This window comes from Tamandua tetradactyla, chromosome 2 (assembly GCF_023851605.1).
Source record: "Tamandua tetradactyla isolate mTamTet1 chromosome 2, mTamTet1.pri, whole genome shotgun sequence".
Classification (NCBI taxonomy): Eukaryota; Metazoa; Chordata; class Mammalia; order Pilosa; family Myrmecophagidae; genus Tamandua; species Tamandua tetradactyla.
The window spans coordinates 212,529,033-212,551,067 of NC_135328.1; the positions used below are offsets into that span (position 1 = coordinate 212,529,033).

A 22,035-nucleotide genomic window follows, 5' to 3' on the forward strand; every position below is an offset into this window, starting at 1 on the left:
GACGCGGGAGACCAGCCCCTCGCCCCTCGCGCTGCTCCGCGTGGGGAGCCTGGCTTCCTCTGCAGAGGCTGTGCACGCGCGGGGGACGTCTTGGAGGCAGAACCAGCAGGACTTGCTTTAGGAGGGGACGTGAGGTGTGAGGGTAAGCGAGGGGTTTGTGGTTCAGTTGTGACCCCTCCGAAGATATGTTGAACATTTAATCTCCACCATGGTCTACTCTAGGCATTCCTAAATTATGCCATCTCACTCTGTCCTCTATCTGGGAACTGAGAGTAGGGACACAAGTGCACATTGCACACTGGTGTTTAGGGTGGCAGTGTTCACGATTCACAACGGATGGAGGTGACATAAGGGTACAGCGGCTGAGGAATAGAAGGGACTCCTGAGTGGCAGGAAGAAAGAGTGAAGTTGGGAGGCGTGCACTAGGTAAAGGAACCTTAAAGATTGTATGGTGAATGACATGTCGGAAACCAAAAGACAAGTATTATCAGGTCTCACTCCTCTGGACTAACCATCGTATACAAACTCAGAGAATTAAAGTCCAGAGCATAGGTTAACAGCTTGGAACCTATTGTAAAGTTTTCTAGATTGTGAGCTCTTACAGCAGTCGCATATATACAGGAGTTGTAACTGATAGTTCTAAATTCTGAGATACTGAGCTCTTTGTATCTAATCTTATCATTCTCTGAAATTTCAGGTATTAGTGTGACACCTGAGACTCAGACTTAGAACATTGGAGCTATGAAACGCAGCATTACCTCCTTCAGTAACTGTTAAAAAAAAAAAAAAGCTGAAAAAGTGATCAAGATTTGCCTAGAGATATGAATGAAGCTGGTCTGGGTATGACTAAGGTAAATCAGACTACTGGGTAAAGTATGAATTGGCCCTCCCCCCTACACGGGACATGACTCCTAAGGGTATAAATATCCCTGGCAATTGGGGACCTGCCTTCCAGAGGGGAGCTGGGACCCAGCATTGTGGAAATGAGAAAGGCTTCTTGACCAAAAGTGGGAAAAGAGAAATGAGACCAAATAAAGTCTCAGTGGCTGAGAGATTTCAGAGTCAAGAGTTTATCCTGGAGGTTATTCTTACACATTCCATAGATATCCTTTTTTAGCTTATGGCATTTTGGAGCGGCTTGAATGAAGTACCTGAAACTGCTGTAATGTGTTCCAGTAATCTTAATTCTAGGAGATGTATATATTTATACAGATGTATATAATATAATCTAGATGTATATAATTATACAGACTTTACAGTGTGACTGTGTGATTGTGAAAACCTTGCGTCTGACGCTCCTTTTCTCCAGGGTATGGACAGATGAGTAAAAAAAAATAAGGATAAAAAGTACATAAATAATAGGGGTAGATAAAGGGTAAGAACTGGGTAGGTTGGAATAGTCGTTGTCAGTGTGTGGGAGAGTAAGAGTTATGGGATGTATGAGTTCTTTTCTTTCTTTTTATTTCTTTTCCTAGAGTGATGCAAATATTCTACAAAATGATCGTGGTGAGGACTGCACAACTATGGAATGGTATCGTGAGCCATTGACTGCGTAATGTGGGTGGATTTATATGTGTGGAGATTTCTCAATACAAATTTATGTTTAAAAAAGATATTTTGAAATCCTAAGCCCCAATATCTTTATTTGAAAATCAGATCTTGCAGATGTAATCAAGTTAAGATGAGATTCTAGGGGATTAGAGTGGAACACGGTTAGATTTTTGATGTCCCTATTGTTGAGTGAAATTGGAGAATAGCACATGCAATATAACCCTACTCATATAAAATCATAAACATATGTAAATTTATGTGTTTCTTCTACTCATTCAATAAGGCCTTGTGAAAGCCTCCTAAGGAGTTTATAAGCTTTACTGGCACTGGGCAAGTTTCCAAACAGAGGCCACTAAGACGTTTGGAAGATAGAGGAGGGAAGTTTCTCTCCTGACTTCATTAGTTTTCATTTGGGTCAGGCTGGAGTGCCATGAGGCCTGTCCTGTTATACCAGAGACTACAGGGCGGAACCCAAAAAACCAAATGCATCCTACACGTATGTTTGGGGACAATGTTTAAGTAAATGAAATGCAAAGTCAGGGTTCAAAATTTTATATCATAATACACCCTCCAATTTCACTAGGGGAAAATAGAGATTTAGCAACTGAACCCATATCCCCCACACGCCATCACGTGGTGTGAGCTGAGAAGCAGCTGCCCCTTCAGTGGGGTCCTGTGCCCTCCAGTTCTCCTGGGCCCACCTGGGACCCTTCCATCAGTCCTGCCTGGTCCAGCAATGGTTGTGTTTTGGCTTATAGAGAAAAAGACGCAGGTAACTCTGGTGCAAAAAAAAAAAACTGAACCATTCTCCTAGTGGGGAGGACTCTGCCAGTGAGCAATGCGTGGGAAAACCCACGAGTGGGAGCTGGGGACCCGGGTTCCCAGAAACCACCTGCAGCCCAAGCTCCTCCTGCACCTCCTCTGCCCCTGCCAGATGACCCCAGCACTCAGGTGCTTTCTGAAAACAATCAGAGAATTACTGGGGGTGAAGATACTGAATTCTTTTCACCTTTGCTCACTAGAGCAAATGCAGATCAGAAAAGTTCTGAAGCTGAAACGTCACCACCTGTAAATGTGTGTTGAATTGGCCACGAAGTGGTCAGACTTGCCCCAACCAATGGACTGAGCTCTACGGGGCACCGCCCAGACTAGTCTCCCATGGAATTTTCTGGCGCCCGGTTCCCCTGCAGAGGGTCAGCTGGCCCAGGCACCGTGGGCTTGGCTCTGTTCTTGACTTGGCTCATCTTCCTTGGATGTCAAACAAGGGCAGCCACCATCTATTAAGGATTTATTACGTGCCAAGGTCTGCGCTCAGCATTTCTATCCGAATTAGAGATGATCGTTGTACCAACTCCTTTAGGTAGAGACAGATTCAGAGACAAGGATCTTCCTCAAGGTCACCAGGCCTGAAGTGGTAGAGGAAGAATTCCAAGGCATGTCTGCTAGTCCACTGGACTATTGTGCTCCCCTGTTCAGGCATTTGATAATAAGCTGCTGCATATAATGCTTTGTAGTAAAATCCTCAATTCAGACACTGCTGGTAAGGTTGGAGGAACCCTTAGAGGGCATCAGGGCTGGGTTTTCACTGTGTTTTCTCACCGCAGAATTTGTCATTCCAAATAAATTGTACAAACAAAATAAAATTGGAGTAGCTCAGCCTATTGAGGGGTTCTCAAGATGGGGTCCGCTGGGCCAGTGGCATCAGTGTTACCTGGGACTTGTCAGAAATGCTGTTTCTCAGCCCCACCCCAGACTCAAGGCATCAGACTCTGGGAGTGGGGTCCTGCATGGGAGTGGGTCCTGCAGTGCTGATGTTCAGGACGGCTGGGCTAGTTGAGGCAGAGATATAGGGCATCTCCCCTCACTGGTGTATTTCTACCACTATCCCACCTCCACTCCCCTTAGCAGTAGTAGAGAAATCCTTCCTTCAGCTGGAGCCACTGCTGTGAGTTGTGCGGCTTGGTGTGTCCATCTGTTTATGTTTTAGTTTGACATTCAAACACTTAACAATCCCACTCAATGACTTCTGGTCCTGGAAGTGTGGGTCACTTTTCAAAGTGTGCACTGTAGGTCAAGGTTTGTTGACCAGGTGTAGCCAGCCACAGGCCTTGGGCTCCATTCATCCCCTCCCCACCACAGCCCTTCACCTGTCCCATGTGCCTGGACAGGACAAGGTGTCCTGGGGGGGGGGGGGTCTTGGTTTACCAGGTGCTGTGAGAAATGCTGCACAGTGTGTCGGCTTAAACAATGGCAGTTTATTGACTCTAGGTTTTGAGGCCAGGAGAAAACAAAATGAGGCATCAACAAGATGATGGTTTCTCCCTGTGAACTGGTCTTTGGGGCAGAGAGCTGGCAATCCTTGGGTTCCTTGGCTTCCCCCATCACAGGCCGATGCATATGGCCATGTTCTCTCCTTTCTCTTCTGAGCCCCACTGCCTTCCGGCTCCTGGCTCCTCCCCCCACCCTTGACCTTCTCTGTGAATGAATTTCCTCTGCTTGTAAAGGACTCCAGTAACGGGATTAAGGGCCATCTTCTTTCAGTTGGGCCACACCTTAAATGAAACAACATCTTCAAGGGGTCCCATTTATAATAGCCTCCTTCAGGAACCCCGACTGACACGAGCACGTCTAATGTGGGGTACATAATTCAGTTGACGAGGGGGTTATTAACTGAGAATGTGTTGAGTGCAAAGAATTCCCACCTTGCACCTCAGCTCCAGCTGAATAATGGCCCCCAAAGATGTCCACATTATCATCCCCACAACCTGTGACTCTTACCTTCCCTTCAAAAGGAACTTGCGAATATGATTAAGTTAAGGTTCTTGAGAAGGAAGAGGCTTTGAAGTTGAAAAATGCAAGGAAATAGTTTCTCCCACAGAGTTCCCAGAAGGAATGTGGCCCTGTGGCCTCATTTTAGATGTTTAATCTCCATAATTATGAGAATAAATCTGTTTTTTCAAGTCCCTGGATTTGTGTAATTTGTTACAGCACCAAAAGAAAAATAATACACCATTTTTCTGGGCCTCTAATAATCATGCCAAGATGATTCCCAACTCTGAGCCTTTGCACATGCTTTTCCTATGCCCAAAGCCACTCCCTCCCCCAGCCCCCCCCCCCCACACACACACACACAAATTCCTTCACCTGAATAATCCTGCAGTTTCTGGCTGCAGCCTGAAGTGCCTTCCTCAGGGCTCAATATCCCCATCACAGATCTCATAGCACCTCCCAGTTTGGAACCACCCCAGGGATCTCCCTCTGACCCACTGGCCCCAAGTCCTCTAAATCTGTCCTCCATCCTCTCTGCCCTGTAAGCATTTGTTTAAGGTCTCTCCTCCTGGCTAGACTGCAAGCCGCATGAGGTCAGGGCCTGGCTTCAGTGTGGTGCTCAATGTTTGTTAAGGGAAGGGGTAGATGAATGGAGAAGGTATGAAGATGGCCTGCTCTGTTCCACCTCAAGGCTGTCAGCTGCAGCTCTTCCCCAGAGAAGAGGTCCAGGCATGATCTTCCTCATTCCTTCTTCAACCATTGATTGATTCATTCAAGAAATATTGATTGAGCCCCTGGGACATGCCAGGCCCTGACTTCATGGAACTCTAAGTCAAATAGGGAAGAAAATATCACTGAAGAGACACTTGGATAAATTATAACAGAACAAGAGGAGGTGCAAAAGTCTCTCTTCTGCATACATATGATGTCCGGATAGAGTCAAAGAGATTTAACAAGGGGGTAGGAAAAAAAAGGAGGCTGCTGTTTGGAGAAGGAGGAGGGCGTTCAGCCTTAGCTAACAAATGATGGAAATTTAACCTCAAATCCTACTCCCTAAAATAAATGAACTTATTTCAAACTACAGACAATACTTAACAGAAATGTTTTAATATTCTCTCATCAACAATCCTGCTACCCTCTGGACCACCCTGCCTTTGCACATCCACACTGAATATTCCAAAACTGTGGCCTCTGATCCTTCAAAACATAACCGGTGCTTCACTACCCAAGTGCCCAGAAGGTCTCTGATACATGCTCATCCACTAGGCACGCCTGTGGCAGGGGCCGTGGATGTGTTCTAGGACGCAGCATATTCTGTAGTGACAACAGCAAGACGGTCCCTGAGAAAGAGCGTGGGGGCCTGCCCCAAGTCCTGCAGTATGGCCGACAGCCTAGCGTGGACCTCAGCAAGTCTTCCCTGGTGGGGAGCACCATGAAGGTCCTGGTAGCTCTCCAGAGGGTCAGGAATCACCCCGAGGTGGAACCTTCTCAACCTGGCAGTGTTCTGCAGCAGGTTCGCCAGGACAGGCATGGAGATGGAGCTCCCACAGAAGCTGAAGGACTTGAGTTGGGAGCAGTTGCCCAGGGCAGGCAGCATGACATTAAAATGGGCATCTGTGAGCCCACACTCATCTAAATCCAGGTTTTGGAGGGTGGCTGAGACTTTCTCCAGCAGAACTTTCAGGGGCTCAGGGCTTATATTGAGCAGGATGACACCACTCAGGTCTGGTTGCTTTAGGTGACTGATGTTCACACACAGGGACAGGTGCATCATGTCAGATTCCTGAAGTTGCCAGTAAGTTATGGAAAGGGTCTCCAGGGGGGACATCAGGCACCTGGGAGAGACAGAGCAGTGAGTTCTGGGCAAGGTGATGGTGGATAGATGGGGTGGGGAAGGACCCAGGGCTCTAGTTGGAAGAAGACTCATTCACCCAGACCAGAGGTGAGTCTACACCCCTTTTATTGAAGGTGAGGATAAATTCAGATAATGATGGAGCCTGCTCCAGAGGACCTGATGCAATCTCTCAATCAAGGATAATCATCAATGTATTTAAGTATCAGGAGACACAGTCACCTCCCCCAAAATGCTTTCAACTCAGGCTTCCTTCCAGCCCTGCTTTGGCCCCAGGTTTTACTGCCCAAAGTGGGCTACAAGGAGAAATGCATAAAGGGACAGCTTGGGCAACATCTGGCAACATCTACTGGGGTTGCCAGCCTGTAGGGACTCACTCCCCTTGCTGCAGTGAAGGGAAACCATTCTTCATTCCTGCTCCCCAACCATCATCTACAAAAGATACATTTTTCATATGCCACCTTACCTGGAGCAGAAAGAAACCCTTTGACAGACAGATAGGAAATTTAAGACAGCTTTGGAGGGAGAGGCTCACACTCACAAAGCTGGGGAGTGTGAAGCCCGGCATATTTCAGAACCCTCAAGTTTTATAGGCTTGCCTTTTATCAATGCCCATTTCACTTTCCTGCTTCCAGACAGCACTTTCCAAAGAAGAATTCCCAAACCCACCCTGACAAGACCTGGACCCCCATTATAGAATTTTTTTATATGGGATTCTTTAATGCAGTTTATGCCCCTCCCTTTATCTGGGTGATTGTGGAGTCTCACACTTGGGGATAGGGCGCTGAACAAGAAAAGGTGAAACCATGCTGGTGTCCCATTGACTCTTATGTTGCCAGTGGCTGGCACACAGCAAATGCCCCTTGAGTGTTTAGTATAACTAAGAAAGGCTTGCCCTGCTCTGCACAGAAACCATCTCACCTGAGCACCTGATCCAGGTGGCCTTTGAGAACACAAACAGATTTCAAATAGAGCTCCCGGAGGAGGTGCAGTCTGAGGATCTGACAGGCAAATTGGGGGATGCTCTTCCTCGGCTGGGCCACAGCAAGTAGGGTGCCCTGGTAGGAGACAAGGAGTTTCTGAAGATTGACCGTCTGGCCCAGTTGAAGGACAGCACTTCCCAGGACGGGCTCCCTCTGGATGCATTTCACTTCCAATTGCTGGGTGCAGTGCAACTGCACTGTTTCCTGGAGATTCCTCGAGTTTTTTTATTGGTATTCCAGTAACGCTCAACTTCCTACAGCAGAGGTGGACAGAGCAACTCCTCTGGTTGACCCACTCCATGAGGTAAGTGAGAAAACCATCCAGGATGTCTCTCTGGAAGTAAAGATCTATGGCCACCTCCAGGGGGGCCATCCTGGAACGCTTCACTTTTTGCCTCTGCGGCATGGTCTGGGCTTCCCAGGACTCTGTGCACGATCTCCTCTGGGCACTGCCCCTGTCTCCGGACCATAAGGCCCACTAGTCCTAATGCGCATTCTCCCGTAAATCCAGCACCTCCAATTTCCATCTCTTAAGGGGGAAATGGGATTTGGTAAAATGCTTCCACATCAACTCAGAATAAGACCATTTGCCGCAGAATCCAGGCAAAGACTTGACTGGGATCTGCATTTTCACCCCACATCCCAGATACCAGCTGGTCTCCTCCTCACCGCCACTGCTCTCAGCCGGCTAGTTCTCCACCCCCCTTTATCCTACAATTCTTCCTGGTCCTCATTGCAGGAAGGGAAGGTGGTGTGTACAGATTCCTTAAGTCACCTCTGCATCTTTTTTGTTTCTGCATGGACAGGCTCTGGGAAACGAACCTGAGTCTCCGGCATGGCAGGTGAGAATTCTGCCACTGAGCCGCTGTTGTGCCCCCCCATCTCTGCCTTGTAAACAGCCCTATGCTTCTGGAAGCCCCTTCCCTGAGTGAGTCCAGCAATGGCTTCAGGGAGAGCAGTTCATAAATAGCCAGGAACAGTACAGAACAACTGTCAGTGACCAGACACACAGTGTCAGTGACCAGACACACAGCGTACCCCAGTCTGGACCAGCTGGACTTGCTGCGAGCCCCCCCAGAACCATGAGTTCCCCAAGCCGAAGTGGCCGGTGCCCCTCCCCCACAGACTGCTTCCCAGAGGGGAAAGGAAAGGGACTTTACCAGCAGCAGGGGCTGAGCCCAACCAAACACCAATTGTGGAATTAATTCACAAATTCTGACTACTAAAAATAGGCCCCCAGCTCAGCCGAACCTCCAGTAAAAGATGAGGTTGCTGGGTTTTGCTCCGGTGCAGAGGGGGCAGGACTGACAAAAAGAAAAAAAAAAAAAAACAGAGGTTTTTTTGGATCAGACAGCACAAAATACTTGAAAAGGTCCTGGGCCCTGAAAGAAAGGAGGGGCACATAGGACCTGAAGATACACAGAGCAACTTACCAACTTAAGCTCTTGATTGGCAGGCCTGAGCTGCAGGGGAACTGCTCTGAAAAGGATTATTTTCTCTTCTTTTTTTGTTTGTGTCCTGTGTTTCTAAGACTTGACTACTGTTTAGATACAGCTGCAAGACTGCTCAGGCTCCAACTGCCCCAGGCAAGGGTGGAATTAAGCTTATCTGAAAGACAAGGAGGCTGGTCAGGTGAAAGGAGGTAATTCCCTGGAAGGTGTGCTTTCCCCAGGACAGGGGTGGGGCCCAGCTCAGGTGGAATCCCTCCCTCAAGGAATTCAGACCCTAGCGTCTGGAAAACTGGAGTGATTAAATCCAGCCTACAACTTCTCCTCTGTCTCAACCACGCCCCAGCAGGGAGAGTCTCCTGAAGGTAAAGGTACCGCATTACCTTATGCTGGTGGGACCCGCAGGCAGACAAGAGCCATGTACCCGGCAGGATAGGAAAAACACAGAGTCCAGAGGCGTCATAAGAAAATCTGTCAACCTACTGGGTCTCACCCGCAGGAAAAACTGATGCAGGTGACTCTTTCCTCCTGAGAGGAGACCAGTCTGAGTCTGGGAAAATCTGGCTGGGGTCTACAATACCTTGGGCGATGGGGGGGCGGGGGCGGGGAGTAAGGCACCGTACAAGGCAGGACAAGAAACAAGAAAACAAGAACTGAAAAATTCTGATCTGTTAAACAAAATCTAAGCTAGAGGGCTAGAATAAGCTGAACTGAATGTCAAATAACAGGCAACAAAGTCATCCAGCGAGAAAATCCTAGGTAAAAAAGGTGAAATCAATCTCCAGAATAAACTAATTAAGGAACTTAAACATCTAGATGCCAGCAAAATATAGCAAATCATACTAAGAACATTGAAGATATGGCCCAGTCACAGGAACAAACCAACAATAGGAGTTGAAACAGTTCAGGATGTTCAAACAGACATGGAAAACCTCATCAAAAATCAAATCAATGAATTGAGGGAGGATATAAAGAAGGCAAGGGATGAACAAAAAGAAGAAATAAAAAGTCTGAACAAACAAATCACAGAACTTATGGGAATGAAAGGCATAGGAGAAGAGACAAAGAAAAAACAATGGAAACCTACAGTGATAGGTTTCAAGAGGCAGAAAATAGGATCAGTGAACTGGAGGACAGGACGTCTGAAATCTGACAAGCGAAAGAAAATATAGGGAAAAGAATGGAAAAATAGGAGCAGGGACTCAGGGAATTAAATGACAACATGAAGCAATGGCTTCAGGCCTCCCCTTCCTCGTGGCGCCATCAGAGCCTCTGGCCCATCCTTTATGTGGCCTCCGCACCCCATGAACTAAGCTTCTCTTGCTCTGACCCCCAGAGCCCTTTTAGGCTCCTTGGCTCCCACTTTCTTGGGGTGAACGTTCTGGGCAAGGAGGCCGTTGAGCCCGTGGGGGGCAGTTTCTAAGGTGTCTTGGTGAGACGTCTGTGTCTTCATCAAGGCCCCCAGCGGGAGGCAAGGAAAGGGCCAGGCCTGCACCATCGCCTTCAGCGTCTGGCTGTGTCTCCCAGCAAAGGCTGCCAGAAATAATGGTGAGAAGAGCTCTGTGGGCAGCTCGTCCAGAGCCACGATGGCCAAGGCCTCATCCCTCAGCAGGCTCTGGCCAGCCAGCTCCAAGAGGAACCCCGACATCCTCATCCAAGTGAATCTGCTCCCAAAGAAATCCTGAGGTAACATCAAAAACAAGGCATCATTTTCAGGCCAATCATGAGGACCCCATCTGCCCCAACCCTTCCAGGGAACCAACTGAGGGCCTTAGTCACTGCTCTGGCAATGACAGTGATGAAAGCCCAAGTACTAAATCCCAAAACCGTAAATTATATGAACATAATTTCTGGGGACAGATTAAATATTTAAAATGCCATGAAACAAAGTTTCAACAGGGTACATGATTTTCACTTCAAAATTTTTTTGCTTGTTTGAGAAATCAATGCATTCAACAGTTACCAAAATGATGTCAACCAAAGCACAAATCACAATATTTGGGATGAACACAAAACTGCATTTGGAAGTAAATTCAGAGTCCTGAATGAGTTCTTCTGTAAAGCAAAAGGAGATCACCTGTTGTTGTGTTGGGCCTGGCATGCTGGGAGCAGGGCTGAGGGCAGGGAGATGCCCCATCCTCCACGGAGGGTCTCGGCTTACCGTATCTGGGCTGCTCAGCAGTGTGCAGTCCACACACACCTCTCGGAGAACGAGGGCAGTGACCCAGCACTCAGGCTTCTGGCGCCATCCTTTGCATGTCGAAAGATTTATAGCTCCTTTCTGGACACACTTGTCCTTTTCCATCCCTAGCTTCCAACCAAAAAGTGGAATCTGATTAGATTCTCCCCTCTCCATGCAGTTACTCCTGGTTGGGTCTTTGGCCACATTGATTGATGGAATCAAACTTCTCATCAGGGATTCCTTCCTTGACTCAAACCTTTCTGAGTTTGGTGACAGGCAAGGGGAGGTGGGGTGGGGTGCGATTTGATGATTTTAATGAGAGACTCTGAATGGCCCAAAGCTGTGTAAAATATGTGCAGGGGCTTCCTTTTGGGGGAAAGGGGTGGAATTGAAATCTTATGTCTGGACTGAGTTCATATATTAAAGGGACGGGCTGCAGCAGTGTAGTGCCGAGCCCTTAAACCTAAGGCAATCACCCAGAGTCAAGAGGAAGAGCCTGTCTTCTTTCCAGCCCTGCAGGCAAAGGGCATTTCCTCCCAGCAAGATAGGATTGTAACCAAAATTAGCATTTACGTGAAGCTTTTGATTACTGAATCTTTATATAGATATTCCTATTTGCTTTCTAATATATTAGAGTAGAAAGGGAAATGCCTGAAATTTCTACACTGTGATACAACTGTCTTGATCTCTGACAGTCATTGTAGAGCCTTTATCTTCTGCCCCTGGGATTGTGAAAACCTTGTGACTGACCTTCATTTATCCCCATTTATCCTGTTTTCCAACTTTAGAGTCTTGCAATCAGTAAAGACAGCCCCTAGTGTCTATTAATGAAAGGTCTTGGGTCGGTTCACAACTAAACCACACCAAGTCAAAACTTACATTAATAACCAAGAGTAGATTTAAACAAAGTGCGCCCACCTGATGGGTGCAGCAGTTTAATACTTTGAACTACTTGTAGGGGACTTTAGCCCACAAGTCCCCCAAACCCCATTATATTACTAAAAATCATGCCCAGCATCATATTAAAGCTGCCAACTCCTTAACTAAATTCTGTGATGGAGCATTTAATAAATCTGCATGCTTAATAATTACATCATCTGTGGTCACTGCTCGTTATCCTAAACCTGCCCATCATTTAATTCTATGAAATAGAATTAAATATTGTCTCCCATTGCATAGGCTGCCTTTTTACTTTCTTGACAAAGTTCTTTGATGCCCAAAAGTGTTTCATTTTAAAGAATTCCCATTTATCTATTTTGTTTTTCAATGCTCATGCTTTGGGTGTAAGTTCTAGGAAGCCACCTCCTATTAAAATGTTAAGAGGACATTTCTCTACATTTTCTTCTGAAAGTTTTATGGTCTTAGCTCTAATGTTTAGGTCTTTGTCCATTCTGAGTTAATTTTTGCATAGAGTGTGATATATGAATCCTGAATTAGTTGTTTTAACTCCTGTATCTCATATAACTGGACCATATCTTTGATTTTCCTGGTATGACTCATTTTTTTGCTGACATCTTGGCATTTGATTACCTTAATTAGTTAATTCTGGAGATTGTTTTACTCTTTTACCTAAGATTATCTTGCTGGATAGTTTTGTTCTCTATCTATATGTTGACACTCAGTTCAACTTATTCTAGACCTGTAGCATAGGTTCTCTTTGACTGATCAGAATTTTTTAGTTCTTGTTTTTCTGTTTCATTCCCTGCTTTTATAGAACCATTATTATTATTTATTTATTTATTTATTTTTGCATGGGCAGACACTGGGAATCGAACCCGGGTCTCCGGCATGGCAGGCAAGAACTCTGCCACTGAGCCACCATGGCACTGCCCAAACTATTATTTTTTGAGGAGGGCATCCTCAGATATTATAGACCTGGGTCAGATTTTCCAAAACCAGACAGGCTCATGTCTCAGGAGGAAAGAGTAGCTAGCCAGCATGTTTTCCCTGAGGGTGAGACCCAGAGTTTGTCAGACTTTGCAATGAAGCCTCTAGACTCAGTGCTTTTCCTTTTGTGCCCAGCATGTGGCAATTGACTGCCTGTGGCTTCCCACCAGCTTAAAGTGATGTGGTGCCTTTAATTTCAGAGACTCTCCCTGCCGGGCGCGTGGCTGAGATCACCTTCCCATCCCTTTATCTTTTCTTCTTCTGGGACACCGATAATTCCTATATTTGTGTGTGATGTGTTATCTATCAACTCTCTGAACTCTAGTTACTTTTTTCCAACTTTCTTGCCATTTGTTCTTTTATATGTTCAAGCTCAATTTTCCTATGTTCTAATTGGCTTATTCTTTCTTCTGCCTCTTCAAATCTGCTTTTGTATGCAAATCCACTTTTGTATTAAAAGTATACTTTTAGTTTGGTCTATGGTATCTTTCATCTCTATGAAGTCTGCCATTTTTCTATGTATTATTTCAGATTCATTTCTGTGCTCTTCTAGTGTCTACTTAACATTTTTTATGTTGCTATGAAAATGATTGATTAGTTTTTCCTGATTCTGTGTCCCCTGTGATGATTTAATTAGCTCATTTGACTGGGCCATATCTGCAAGAGTCTTAACAGGCATGATGATTTCTGTTGTACACGGGCATCTGAATGTCTTAAGATTATTTTGTAAGATAATTTCCATCACTTTTTTTTTTTCAGTCACTTTTGTATGGTTTTGTATTTAGATTTGCTTTAAAAGTCCTTTTTGAGGATGAGGCATGGGGTTGCCATATGATCCTGCAACCCCATTGCTCAGAATATGCCTGGAGGAACTGAATATAGGGTCATGAATGGACATTTGCACATGGGTGTTTATGGTGCCAGTGTTCATAATCCACAATGGATGGAGGTGGCCTAAGGGTACAATGATGGAGGAAAGAAAAGGGGAGCTGAGGTGTGTACATACAACAGACTACTGAGTGGCCGCAGGAAGAAATGAAGGTGTGAGACATGCAACCAGGTGAACGAACCTTAAGGGTTATTGAATGAAATGTTAAAAGCATAAAGACAAATATTATCATGCCTCACTCATATAGACTAACTAAAATACAAAAACTCAGTGAACTGAAGTTGAGAGCATGGATTACCAACATGGGCCTATTTTAAAGGGACTTAGATTGTAAGCTCATACAACAGTCACACATATTCAAGTGTTATAGGTGCCATATCAGCTTGCAACCCCATTGGTAGGTATATACGTGGAGGAACTGAGTGTAGGTACAAGAATGGACATTTACGCAGGTGTGTATGATGGCAGTGTTCACAACACAATGGATGGAGTTGGCTTAAGGGTACGATGACTGAGAGATGGAAGGGGGAAATGTGTTGGGTACATACAATGGACTTGTGAGTGGCTACAAGAAGGAATGGAGTTGTGAGGTGTGTAACCAGGTGAATGAACATTCAAGACAGTGTGTTGAATGAAATGGCAGAAATAAAAAGACAAATATTGTCATGCCTCACTCATCAACTCCTATATTTAAGAGTTGAAAGTGTTATTCATAAATTCTGAGATACTGAGCCATGTGTGTAGAATTTGGTATTTCCGTGAATCTTCGGTTATTCATGTAATACTTGACAATCTAAGCTTGAGCACTGAATCTGTGAAAGTTTGTACTGCTACCCCATACAGCAAATGGTAAAAAAGTTAAAAAGGTTTTATCAGAGTTTGACTAGAGATATGAATGAAGCCAATTTTGATAGGACAAAGGTAAATCAGAAAACTGCTAACTGGACCCTTTGGGAGGCCCCAATAGGAGAATCACAAATCAGACCCTCAGGATTTGGAGGCAAAGCCTTGCCATATGCTGCAGATAACTAGTCTCCTTTTGAGAAACAGTTTTTAGCCTGCTACCGGGCCTTAGCAGACACTGAACACATAATCATAGGCAATCAAGTTACCATGAGACCGACTTGCCTATCAAGAGCTGGTGTCTGACTCACCAAGTCATGAAGTTGGGTATGCACAACAGCACTCCAACATAAAATGGAAACGATAAATTAGAGATAGGTCTTGAACAGGTCCTGAAGGCACAAGTAAGTTATATAAATTAGTGGCCCAAATACTCATGACCCCAGTACCTTCTCTTTCCCACACCAGAGCTATGGCCTCTTGGGGAGTTCCTTACATACAATTGACTGTAGAAGAGAAAACTCAGGCCAGGTTTAGAGATGGTTCTGTATGATATGGAAGTACCACCCAAAAGTGGACAGCCTGCAGCACTACAACCCCTTTGTGTGATATCCTTGAAGGACAGTGATGAGGGAAAATCCTCCCAGTAGGGCACATCTTTGAGCAGTGTACCTGGCTGTTCAATTTGCTTGGATGGAGCACTGGCCAGATGTGCATTTGTATACTGACACATGGGCTATGGTTAATGGCTTGGCTGGATGGTCAGAGACTTGGAAGGAGCTTGATAGGAATAAACAGCTCTGGGGAAAAGGTAGGTTGACACACCTTTGTGAAGGGGCCAAGAACATGAAGATATTTGTGTCCCATGTGGAAGGTGACCAGAGGGTGACTTCAGTAGAGGAAAGTTTTAATAATCAACTGGATAAGATGACCCATCCTGTGGGTGCAAATCATCCTCTCCTCAGCTACTCCTGCCATTGCCCAATGGGCTCATGAACAAAGTGGGCATAGTGGTAGGGATGGAGGTTATTCATGAGCTCAGCAACATGGACGTCACTCACCAAGGCCGCCCTGGCTACAGCCACTACTGAGTGCCCAATCCACTAGCAGCAGAGACCCACAGTCAGTCCCCAACATGGCACTATTCCCAGAGGCGATCAGCCTGCTACCTGTTGGCAGGTTGATTATTTTGGGCACTTCCATCATGGAAGGGGCAGGGATTTATTCTAATTAGAATAGGCACATACTCCATATATAGGTTTGCATTCCCTGCATGCAATGCTTCCACAAATACTACCCACTGTGGACTTACAGAATGCCCTATGCACTATCATAGTATTCAACCCAGCATTGATTCTTATCAAGGAATTCAATTTACAGCAAATCAGGTGTGGGAATGGAAACATGCTCATGGAATCCTCTCATCTTATCATATTCCCAATCATCCAGAGGCAACTGCATTAATAGAATGGTGAAATGGCCTTTTGAAGACACAATTTTATGGTGCCAACTAAGTGATAATACCTTCCAGGTCTGTTGTTTTCCAGAGGCTGTGTATGCTCTGAATCAGCACCCACTGTATGGTGCTGTTTCTTCCATAGCCAAGATTCATGGGTCCAAGAATCAAGGGGTGGAAATGGGTGTGGCACCACTCACTATCACCCCTAGTGATCCAGTAGGAAAATTTTTGCTTCCTGTCTTTGAAACCTTAAGTTCTGCTGATCTACAGCACTTATTTCCAAAGAGAAGAGTGCTACTAACAGGAGATACAACAATGATTCCATTGAACTGAAAGTACAAACTGCCCACTGGACACTTTGGGCTTCTCATGCCACTGAATCAGCAAACAGAAAATGGAATTACCTTCTTGTCTGGGGTGATTGGTCCTGACCATCAAGGGGAAATAGGACTGCAACTACACGATGGAGGTAAAGAAGAGTTTTCCTGGAATACAAGAGATCCCCTTGGGCATCTCCTAATATTACCATGCTCTGTGATTAAAGTCAATGGAAAACTGCAACAACCCAATACAGACAGGACTACCAATAGCCTAGAAACTTCACATATGAAAGTATGGGTCACCCTACATGGCAGAGAACCACAACTAGCTGAAGTGTTTGCTGAGGGTAAAGGAAACAGGAAATAGTAGTAGAAGAAGGTAGTGATAAATATGAACGACTATGTAACCAGTTACAGAAATGAAGACTGTAATTATATGAATATTTCCTCCCTGTTTTGTTATGAGTATGTTTGCATTAGTACATAGCAAATATCTTGCTATCTGCGTATCATATGACATAATTTGTACTGTTCATGTTATAGTATTTAAGTCATAGAATACGAAGTTTAAGAGTGAATGTTATCTAAGGACTTGCACCTATTCTAGAGAGGGTTAGTGCATTTCCAGTTGTACACAGGACAGTTGAGTATTGTTAAGCAAAACTGTCTTTTCTTGTATTCTGTTTGGAAATTTGATGTGTTTAAGGTGATGTGTACAGCTGCCATGACACATGTTGGTCTGTGATGGTTAGTTCTGGTGTCAACTTGGCCAAGTGATTATGTCCAGTTGTCTTGTCAGGCAAGCACTACCCTCACCATTGCTGCAAGGATATTTCATGACTGATTGGTTTATTAAGTCATCAGTCATTTGATGGTATCCTTGGCTGCTTACATCTGTGATCAACTAAGATCTGTCACCCACAAGAATATAATCCAATCAGTTGAAGGCTTTTATGGAAGAAGACTTTTTCTGTTTCTTCAGCCAGAGAGGTTCTCCTGTGAAGTCATCCAGACTCTTCTTTGGATTTGTGAACTTCACAGCCTGCCCTACGGATTTTGGACTTTCCTTAAATGGTTACATGAGGCACCTTTATAAATCTCATATTTACGGATTTCTCCTGTTGTTTCTGTTTCTCTAGAGAACCCTGACTAACACAACTGGAGGCACACAACAGCAGATTTGAAAAGGCCGAAGAAAGTATAAGTGAGTTAGAAGATAGGGTAATTGATCTTGAGCCCATGAAAAAACAAATGGCAAGAAAGATGGAAAAATGGAACTGAATTTTAGGGACATGACAGATAATATGAAGCACACAAATAAACGAAGTATTGGTGTCACAGAGAGAGAAGAGAAGTGTAAATGAATAGAAAGACTAGTTGAAGAGATAATGGAAGAAATCTTACCAACTCTTATAAAAGACATATTTATTCAAAGTCAAAAAATCCCAGAGCATCATCAGACAGCAGATGACAAGTGGCCACTGATTTACCAAAAGTACTAAATCCAGCACATCTGGGGGCCCTTTACCCCCTCCGAACAACAGATTCCTTTTTTCCATCCCATAATTAATTGTCTTTGACACTATTGGAGTATCATGTGGGTGAAGACAGAGTTAAAATGTTAGAGAAACAGGAAGAACCATGAAGTTCTATCTCCTCATTTCATAGGTGAGGAAACCAAAGCCCAGAGAGGTAACCTGACTCCCTCAAGGTCTCCCAATTTGGCATATACTTCTGAGGAGTGCCTGGGAGCACTCCAATGGGAGAAAGCTATCTGACTACCAAGACCCACCTTGAAAACTCACAACTTGCCTGTGGTACCCTCAGCAGAGAGAAGGCATACATGAGACCTGTGGGGCTAAAAAGAAGGGGAAAAAATAGCATCTCTTTCTCTCTGAGCACTTGCATCTTTTTGTGACTTTGGGGACAGTCATAAAACTTTTGATTCCTTGACAGAAGAACTTGGCACTGTCGTTTCTCAAGGGGAGGAGTCTCCTGGGGCACCATCTCCCACAGGAAGTAGGGACCAGCCTCTGATTGAGAATGGCATGTACCTTATCCACTGTCTTTGACTTTCAGGATTTACCATTATAACCCTGTCTTTCTTAGAATGTTTTTTCTCTCATCTATGCCTCCATTCCAATTATTTGCTTTCTGTGCTTTAGGCTCAGTGCCTGGAATATACTGGTGCTTAATATTTGTTTCCTGAATGAACCTTCATCTCTTTTGCTGCTCCTCTCTGGACCCAGACTCTACCCCTACATTACATTCCACTCTTGTTCTTCTCTCTGAGTTTCTTGTCCAGCCACACCCCATACAGGCCCTGCTCTAACGTGACTGCCCATCTGCAGATCCCAGCCCACCTGTATCCCTAAAGCTGCATGTTCTACCTAGAGCTCAGCTTCTCCCCCTAAAGAGTGGAACTGATTCCCCACTCCTGGGCTGTCCTTTGAAAATTTCAGAACTAAAATCACCCCTCTGCTTCTCCATCATTTACGGCCTGGTTACTATCAATGCCAGTGGTATCAGTGAGACTACATGGTCCTGCCAGCAGATCCAACATGTTCTGCCATGAAAAATAAACAATTGTTTTCCTCCTTTGTATAAAAATAAAATGAATGAACATAACTATTCTTCCATTACCTTAAATTTTTAGTACCTGCTAATATATTTGAGGAAATGACTATAAAAGGCAGTTTAAGAAGACTGAGAGATAATATTTATTGAAGGCTGAGCATGCACTAAGCACCAAGAGCTGTGCCTACCATGGCTTAGCTCATAGAATTGTCCTCACCATGTTCTGTGGTGGGTCCCCAAACTGGGGGCTATCAATATCATTTCTATTTCACCTGTTAGGAAACAGGCAAAGAGTAATTAACCTACTGGCCCAAAGTCACAGAAAGTAACTACAAGAGCAAGGATTTGACCCTAGTAGTGTGGCCACACTTTGCACCTTTAGCTATTGTGCAAAACTGCTTCTTCAAGGAAATATCAACAGAAACACTTGGGGCAGGTGGGCCCCTCTGGGTCAGCCATTTGCTTGGCTTGTGGGTACAGGTGCACTCCAGATGGTGACTTTATACTGCAGACATGTAATTTGATTCAAAGTCTGAGAAGCCCAGATTTGTGCCATCCTTTTCCCAGGTCCATGATTACTTTAGCACCTACTCTGGATTTGTTAATGATTTCTCCAAGTGTCTATTTAATGAAACTTTCTTTCCTACTTGACTGATGGTTCCATGAACTCTGGGCTTGGCACATACCAGGCTCTCAATAAGTATTTCTTGAATGAATGAATAAATGTTCGCAGGAGAAATGAGGAAGGTTGTGCCTAAGGAAAGCTCCATGTGACAGCTCTGGGGTGCAGCAGAGCTGATCATCATCATGCTTTCTCCTTCCATCTATCCATTCACACAACAAATATTCATTGAGCACCACACTTGAGGCAGGCCCTGACTCACAGATCCTCCAGTCTAGCCAGGAGGAAAGACATAAAATAAATACCTACAGGACAGAGAGGATGGATGACAGATTTAGAGAACTTGAGACCTTGGGGGCCAGTGGGTCAGAGGGAGCATCATGGCCAGGTTCATATGTCAACTTGACCGGGTGGTGGTGCCTGGTTGTCTGGTCAGGAGGGCACTGGCCTGTCTGTTACTATGAGGACATTTCATGGACTTAAGTCATGATCATGTTGGCTGCATCCACAACTGATTGCATTTGCAATCATTTAAGGAGAGTGTCTTCTGCAATGACTGGTGCATAATCTAATCACTGGAAGGCTTTTAAGGAGGATTCAGAAAAGACAATCAATCTTCCTGCTTTAGACAGCCAGTGTCTCCTGAGAGTTCTTTGAGGACCTTCGCTGGAGCTGCCAGCTTGTGGCCTGCCCCACAGATCTTGGACTCTTACATCCCCATGGTTAAGTGAGGCACTTTTATAAATTTTATATTTACACTATATCTGTTGCTGATTCTGTTTCTCTAGAGCACCCTAGCTAATACAGGGTGATCCTTGATGGGGTGCTAAAATAGGATGTGCTATGAGACCTTTGATGGGGGCATGGAGACATGAAGAAGGGACCTCAGGCTGTGGTAAAAACTTTAATCATACCTGAAAGCTCTCTTTGAAGTTAAGGTAAGACATTCACAGGTTCTGAGGATAAGGATGTGGACATCTTTGGGGGCCATTATTCAGCTGGGGCTGAGATGTAAGGTGGGAATTCTCTATACTTAACACATTCTCAGTTGTTAACCTCTGTGGTCAATTGAATTATGTATCCCAACTTAGACATATTATAAATGGGACCCCTTGAAAATGTTGTTTCTGTTAAGGTGTGGCTAAATGAATGAGGATGGGTCTTAACGCCAATTACCAGAGTTCTTTATAAGTAGAAGAAATTCAGACATAGAGAAGGCCAAGGGTGGGAGCCAGGAGCTAGAAGTCAGTAGGAACCCTGAAGAGAAAGGAGAGAGCATTGCCATATGTATCGGCTTATGATGGCAAAAGCCAAGGAACCCAAGGAATGCCAGCTGTCAGCCCCAGAGACCAGTTTTCAGGAAGAAAGCATCATCTTGCTGATGCTTCAATTTTGTATTTTTCTCAGCTTCAAGCCCAAACAATGGTAATACATTACCATTGTTTAAGCTGCCACACCGTGCAGTATTGCCATTGCAGCCTGGTAAATGAAATCATCCCCACTAAAGAGAACATTTGAGGTCCTTCAGTTATGGAGACATAGTATCAGACCCCAATTTCATTTAATTCCTCCTGAAAAAGCACAACTCTCACCACCCAGTGAGGCTGGGATGGGTGAGGAGGCCAAGCTGCAAGATGTCTGAAGAGCATTCCTTTCCCAGGCCCCAGTCTGAGGCTGGATCCTGTCCTTCCTCTTAGCTTTTCTCTCATTTTTGCAGAGGAAATGGGTACTCACCACTCTCTCCATCCTCAGGCTCTCCCTGCCTCTGTGCTCTTGGCGTGCAGTGGGAGCAGCCCCTGGAGCCTCCCACCAGCCAGGGCCCCCAAATCCAGGTGCCTCCAGTGGTCTCAGATTCAAGCCTTTGTCTATTATAAGACAAGGCACTGAGAGCCCAAAGACCCAGCCCCCTGCTCTACTGTCTTTTCCCTCCTCCCCCTGCCACTCTGGACTCTGCATCAGCTCCTCTGTGGCCTTCCCTGCTCATTGCCCTTCATGGTTCCATGGTCCCACTTCCATAGCCCGGTGGGTATCAGCATATGGCCCACTCACGTGTCTCTAAAATCTTGTCACGTGGGACTAATTGGCTGGACCCAGGGGATCTTGTCTTCATGGAAGACTTTATGGATGAGGAAGAAAGAGGACAGTGTGTTTGTTTAGTGGAAAATGTTTTTGGGTCTGAAGTGAAAGCAGACCCTGTTGAGCATAAGAGAGGACAAATTGGGTCATACTAAATAGAGACTTTTGACTTTCTAAAATCAGAGATGCAACATATTTCAGAATAAGAAGACATTTGAGTCCTGAGAGAAAAGAAAGGACTTCCTGGGTCACATGTGGAACCTGTCTGCGCATGAGCTTGGGTAGGGCTGGGAGCGATCTCCAGGGCTGGCTCAGAAACCTCACCCTCTATCAACACAATAAGGGTCAGGGCCTTTAATCTGGACATGGAAAGGGCCATCTTCCAGTGGTCCTGAGGGCCTCTTGGGATCCACAATTGCAACTGGGAAACTATGCCTTGTGGCTTGTCATTGTCACCTATAAACAGCTCAGTAGAATTTGGGGAGAATTCCGTGCTTTCTGAGGATCCCAGTAGAAGGGTCTCCCAACATGGTATCCATGGTTCAGGCAATGTTGGCTGGTATTGTGTGGTGTGCAC

At 45.1% G+C, this 22,035-nt stretch overlaps 1 pseudogene across 1 annotated transcript; it reads right to left on the minus strand.

Annotated features, from left to right (window-relative positions):
• Nucleotides 1–5,439: 5,439 nt before the first annotated feature.
• Nucleotides 5,440–8,680, minus strand: LOC143664524 (melanoma antigen preferentially expressed in tumors pseudogene; annotated as a pseudogene). Its single transcript, XR_013166459.1, has 3 exons — nt 8,589–8,680; nt 7,094–7,230; nt 5,440–6,155 (listed from the first exon to the last, which is right to left on the minus strand). The product of XR_013166459.1 is annotated as a melanoma antigen preferentially expressed in tumors pseudogene (transcript).
• Nucleotides 8,681–22,035: the final 13,355 nt, after the last annotated feature.